The following is a 6,735-nucleotide window of genomic DNA, read 5'->3' as shown; positions in this document are numbered from 1 at the left end:
GGCACTGGCTGGTGGGGCTGCATGAAGGGCAGCAGACAAAATGGCCACTGTCCCCTTGTCCCTCCTCCCCTGCCAAGGCCTCTCTGCCAATTGGCACCAAGGGGTGGAGCCACATGAAGGGCAGCCAGCAGTGAAGAAGGCAGCTGCTTCCTCATCCCTTCTCCCCCACAAGGCCTTTCTGCCAATCAATGTCAAGGAGTGGGTCAGCAATCAAGATGGCAGCTGCCCGTTGTCCCCCCTCCCCCTTCCACTGAGGCTGCTGTAAAATGGCCACAGAATAAAGAATGAGAACTTTATTTTGTGATCAACCTGCAAAAATTGGTAAGACACCCTATTTATAAATGGTTTCAAATATATTATGGCTGTATTTTGCTCCTATCTCTTTTGTCTATAAACTAAAACTTCACTTTTTTTACCTTTCCATTTTAACTCTAGGTTCTAATTTTAATCAAATTCAGAACATTTTTTAGACATGACAGTTAAGAAAAATATTTATGGATGTCTGTTGTGATGATCATGATGGAGGCCATTCAGTGTCAAAGCAATTAAGAAATTATACACAGGGATACAGTTTACCGACAGTGAAGATTAGCCATGTCTGGGCTGGAACTTGGCAGCCTTTTAAATCACAGAGAAAAATTACACTTCACTTGAAGACAGGAAATGAAAAATGCTTCAATTAAAATCACACAGGAAATCTGAGTTAACTGGGCATGTCTACACATGTCCCTGACTGTGCAGTTGGTACTGCACAGTCATTTAGCATCCACAGGTACTACACAGTCCTGGCAGCGCACAGGTAGCTTTCAACCCAACTGTGCAGTAGCAATGCACAGTAGTGTCAGTGTCACAGTTATTGCCCGAGGACGCTACTTAGCTGTAGCGATGAGCTACATCGCCATAGCTCATCACTATGGCAATGCAGTGTCTTGTGTAGATGTGCCCACTGTAACTTAAGCAGAGAGGTGTGACTGAAACCACAATTTTAACATGGGGGGAGGGAGGGAGGGTGACGAGGAGGTGTGGCTGAAGCTCCCAGGCCTGCAGGTGGAAGCTGGGAGGGGGATAGACAGAAAGCAGGAACAGGAAAGCAGGCACTCTCTGCAGCTGCTCCCGACAGCTGGGGTCCCTTGTCCAGTGTGGGATACCCAAAGGGACCTTGCAGGGAATAGGTGCTGGAAGTGGGACTTGCCGGCTGCCACTGTTGTCCCTGGCCAACTCCAGAACCCCTTGCAGCTGGAGCAGGGCAGAAGTGGTCCTGCAAATTTCTCTATGCCTGGGTCAGCCAGGGAGAGGAGCAGCAGTGACAGACTGGTCCATCCTCTGGGCGAGGTTCCCCTTCTTCCACCTGTTCCTGAAGGCTCTGCAAGCTGCCTGTCTCCACTAGGTTTCCCCTGTTCCTCTCAATCCTGCCCTTTCTCGCAGATGACAGTAAAACAAGATACACTGCCACTTACATAAGGACATTCTTGGCTTTGTGGAATATTTGACAATTTTTTCCTGTAGCCAAATAATTATTTGACTGGTCAGTTGACCAGCTTCCCCACAAAAATATGTTTTCTTGTGCTAGTGTTTAGCTACAGAAACCTGCAGGGGACACTTCTTTGGGGAGTTTATATTTTTGAAGTATGCAAGTTAAAGACGATTTATATATCTAGTTATGTAATATACATATTAATTATTTTCTTTTTAAATGAATGAGTATAAAATAAGTGCAGTTATGGTACTTCATCTCTTGTGATAGACCTAAGAGAAAAGCATTATCTTGCTGATACACCAGTGACCACCCCAAGCTAACTCATTGTTTGGTTACATAATCACTTGGGTTTCCAGTCTCCTTAAAGACATGTCTATATCACCTCTCTTCTGAAACAAGAACTACCCATTGAAAAACAAGACTTGCCCACCTGACCCTTCCCAGCAGTTAGGCAATGTAGTGCTGAACATAATAAAATAGAATGAATTGGGAATAAAGCCTCTTTATAGAGCGTGAATAGTGTTTGTCCCTTGTTTCAGGCCTCTTTTGAGTTAGAGATTTCAAATCCACAATAATGAGAGGTAACAGAATAGCTGGATTGTCCCAGTATAGATATAAGGCTGTGCAAAGATTTGGTCACTGATTCAATTTGGAGGAGATTCAGCCTGATTCGGCGGCCAAATCTTCAAGTCCAAATCAAATCAGGATACCCATTCAAAGGTCAAATAGAATCCGAAGCCTCAGAATTGATTCAGAAAAGATTCAGAGAGATCCGGAGATTCGGGTCATCCGGGGAAAGGCAGGCACAGCCAGGCAGCTGCAGGTTCTCCCATGGCTCCTGTGGCTGTGCTTGCCTCTCCCCAGGTGGGGAGCCATGGAAGAAGCCCCCATGGCTGCCCTCCCTGGCCCCATCCCCCACCTGGCCCCAGATTCCCAGCACTTTTAAAAAAAAAAGTCCCACCCTTACCAGATGCAGCAGCAAGGATCAGGGTCTCTGAGGGCAGAGCCCGCTCGCATAGTGTGGGGTAGCAGGCGACAGCGGGGATCACCTCCCCCACCTGGCACCCACACAGCAACTGCCCCATGGCATGGGTGCAGCACAGCTCAACAGGGTGCTGCACACTGTCTGGGAGCTGGGGCCACTGGGGCTGAGTGGTCCTGGGCTCTAGCTGACTGCTGGAGCTGCCTCAGCAACCAGACAAGGAGCTGAGCTGCACTGCACCCATTAGATGCAACAGCTAGGTGGCGGAGGTGATCCCTGGTGCCCCCCACTGCCCCACGCTGCATGGAGGGAGATCTGCCATGAGCCCTCAGAGACCTGCTGCTGCAGCCAGTGAGTGCAGGGCTCTTTTTTTTTTAAGTGCTGGGAGGCTGGGACCAGGCAGGGCAGCCTTGGGGCTTCTCCCACGGCTCCCCCCGCCCAGGGAGACACAGGCACAGCTGGAAATGCTGCAGGAGAACCTACAGCCACCAAACTGTGTCTGCCTCTTCCCAGCCAATCTGAATCTCCAAATCAGAGCAAAATCGCCAATTCTGATTCAGCTGAATCAAATGGGGACAGTGATTTGAATCACCAAATCAAATCACTGTCCTGTGAATCTGTCAAATAAGCCCTGAACCATTTTTATTGTCCTCCGCTGGACTCTCTCCAGTTTGTCCACATCCTTTCTATAGTGGGGTGCCCAAAACTGAATACAGTACTCCAGATGTGGCCTCACCAGTGCTGAATAAAGGAAAATAATCACTTCCATTTACCTGCTGGCAACACTCGTACCAATGCAGCCCAGTATACTGTTAGCTTTTTTTGGCAACAAGGACACACTGTTGGCTCATATTCATCTTATTGCCCACTGTAACCCCCAGGTCCGTTTATGCAGAGCTGCTGCCCAGCCAATCAGCCCACAGACTGTACTGTTGCATGGGATTATTCCATCCTAAATGCACTTGTCATTGTTGGACCTCATGAGAGTCCTTTTGGCCCAATCCTCCAATTTATCTAAGTTACTCTGAATCCTAGCCCTACCCTCCAGCATATCTACTACTCCCCGCAGCTTGGTGTCATCTGGAGACTTGCTGAGGGTGCTCTCTATGCCATCTTCCAGGTTGGTGATGAAGATATTGAACAAACCGGCCTTGGGACTGACCTCTGGGGTACTCCACTTGATACCAGCTACCAACTAGACATTGAGCCATTGATTTCTACCCTCTAAGCCCAATGTGGAAGCCAGTTTTCTATCCATCTTACAGTCCATTCATCTAGCCAGTACTTCCTTAGCTTGCCTGTGAGAATATTGTGGGAGACTATATCAAAAGGCTTGCTAAAATCATTGTATACCATATCCACTGATCTCCCTGCTTCCACGGAGCCAGTCATCTCATCATAGAAGGCCATCAGGTTGGTCAGGCATGACTTACCCATGGTGTATCCATGCTGACTGCTCCTGACAACCTTCTTCTCCTTTAGCTACTCAGAAATGGATTCCTTGAGGATCTGCTCCATGATTTTTCCAGGGACAGAGGTGAGGCTGACTGGTCTGTAGTTCCCTGGATCCTCCTTTTTCTCTTTCTTAAATAAGTGCATTATGTTTGCCCTTTTCCAATCATCTGAGACCTGTCCTGATAGCCAGAGTTTTCAAAGATGATGGCTAGTGGCTCTGCAATCATATCACCATCTCTGTCAGTACCCTCGGATGCATCCCCTCCAGCCCCTTGGACTTATATATGTCCAACTTTTCTAAATCATCTCTAACCTGTTCTTTCACCACTGTTGGCTGCTCATCTCCTCCTCAAGCTATGTTGCCTGGTGCAGCAGTCTGGGAGCTGACCTTGCCTGTGAAGAGCCTTTTCTGCATCTTCTCCCACTAGGTTGCTTCCCCCATTCAGTAAGTGACCCACACTTTCCCTGATCCTCCACTTGTTACTGACATACTTGTAGAAACCCTTCTTGTTATCCATCATGTACCCTGCTAGCTGCAACTCCAAGTGCACTTTGGCCTTCCTGACTGCATCTCAGCATGCCCGATCAGTACTCTTACACTCCTCCCCAGTTATTTGTCCAAGTTTCCACTTCTTATAGGTTTCTTTTTTAATTTAGTTTACTAAAAAGTTCCCTGCTAAGCCAAGCTGGTCTTCTGCCACACTTGGTAGTCTTCCTGCACATTGGGATGGTTTGTTCCTGCACACTCAGTAAGGCTTCTTTAAAGTACAACCAGTTCTCCTGGACTCCTCTCCCTGCTCAGTCTGGCTTCCAAGGGGATCCTGTCCAAGAGTTCTCTGAGTGAGTCAAAGTCTCCTTTTCTGAAGTCCAGGGTCCTTAATCTGCAGCTCTCCATCCTTCCTTTCTGTAGGATCCTGAACTCAATAATCTCATGGTCTTCTATGTTGTAACAAATTATATATTGGTATATCTTTTAAAGGAAACCTACTGGTCTTTTAAAAACTCATTTTTGAGGATTTACTTTCCTTTCTTTTCAGCTTATTGAGTTTGTGTTTACAAGGTTCCGTACTTGCCACCTCAAAGACTAAAATCTTCCTTTATTAAAAATAAAATGAAAGCTAAGACTTCCCCTATAACCAAACAACACCTGCACCAAGCACTCTGGGGGAAAAAAAACAACCCCCCCAATTATCACGAAACTTACAATATAATCAAGATACTTGGGAATACCACTTGTTACTTATGGGAAAATAATAAATCAGGTTTTCTTGGGGATTTCCCAGTATCAAATTTAGCGTCTGCGCTGCAAATATGGAGCACGGGTAACATTTTTTCATTCCCAGTGTGCCTCTTGTGGTTTCTCAGACTGTTTTGAGATGCCGCAACAGGCATGTGCTCATTCATCTGGACATGGCCAATGAGCAAAAGCCACATAAACATGTTGCAATAATATCAGAAATAGCTCCATTTAAAATGAAACTATTAGATTAAAAAACCCAATAATTTCACAAATTTATGTTAAAAAAACAATAACACTTATTATAACAATACCCGGAAAGAGACTAGCTTATGCTTTGTCCGCAAAGTGGAAAATGGAGAGCTAAATTTATAATGCCAAATTGCTTTGCCAGTCATTTATTAATATTGATGTGTTTTTAAATCCTTAATCAAGTACTATAATTCCATATCCTCCACAAGGGGAAATCAGAAAGATTTTATGATTCATGATAGACTCTTCTTTGAAAAACCTAAATTTACATTTGACTAGCCAAGAATGTAGGGGGAAAAAGTAACTAAAGTTTCTCAGGGTTTTCCTTAATTCATAAACATGAATGTTTGTGTACTCAGTGATAGTTTTTAAATTCAGAGATGGTCTCAGGCTCTGTAGGCAGTACTTCTTTGTGTATAGTTTTAAGGTATCTATTGAATATTCATTCCCATAGACACTACACCACTAGCTATTCAGTGATATAAAACCATGGGGTATTTGCCTGTAGCCAAAGAAACCCAAACATTTAGATAAAAATACTAAATATGGTTATATGATCACTGTAAATTTCTCCAGTGTTTTTGATTTTTATAGATGGACTTCTCAGGTTCTGCTGCAATTCTGCTAGCTAGATGGTATTCTGAATGCTACCAGCCTTACTAGTGTTAGTTGTTGCCTGATGATGTTGAGTTCCAACACCTGAATGAAGGCCAATTGCCTAGATATGGACGCATAGATCTCTTTTAAAGTCACATGACTTCTAGAGTTGTATTGATGAGGCTGTGGACACCAAATCCCTGTTGACTCCATTTCTAAATAGTTATGGCTGTGATCTTCGCTGGAAATCCTCACCTGGAGTTGGCTTTATGAAATCAAAACTTGGTACTCCTCAGGTCTTTCACATAATTATGTTGATCTTTTTGAAAACCAGGGTTTCTTCTCCAATTCACCTAAAGTCATAAAGTAATCTGAAAGTATCCATCACACTCAGTAAATCTTTTATTTTTAACTGATTTTTTTAAAATTATATATATAGTCAATCCAAACTACATCACAAACAATTCTAATATAATAAAAGCCTTAGTCTGTCCGTCTGTCTGTCTGTCCCTAATGCTTCTGAACAACTGTGCAAGCACCACTGAGAGGGTGGGCAGTGATTGTCTGGGCAGCCTGGGAGGAGCAAGGCCAGACCTGAAGTGGTGGGGAGAAGGGGTGGAGCAGGGTCAGACCTGAAGCAGTGGGGGGGAGGGGAGGAGCAGGCCCGGATCAAAGTGGGGGGGAGCAGGGGAGCTGGGTCATAGTTTCATAGTTTCATAGTTTCATAGATTAAGG

General features: G+C 44.9%; 1 protein-coding gene across 1 annotated transcript in view; it reads left to right on the top strand.

Annotated features, from left to right (window-relative positions):
- FMN1 (formin 1) overlaps positions 1-6,735 on the top strand; it is a 303,131-nt gene that overhangs the window by 49,252 nt on the left and 247,144 nt on the right. The gene's annotated exons all lie outside the window — the stretch shown is intronic.

Source organism: Gavialis gangeticus, unplaced genomic scaffold (genome assembly GCF_001723915.1).
Source record: "Gavialis gangeticus isolate Ggan-Ray unplaced genomic scaffold, GavGan_comp1, whole genome shotgun sequence".
In the NCBI taxonomy this organism is placed as follows: Eukaryota; Metazoa; Chordata; order Crocodylia; family Gavialidae; genus Gavialis; species Gavialis gangeticus.
Note: the sequence above shows the minus strand (reverse complement) of the source record. Positions and strands in the feature narration are given on the sequence as shown.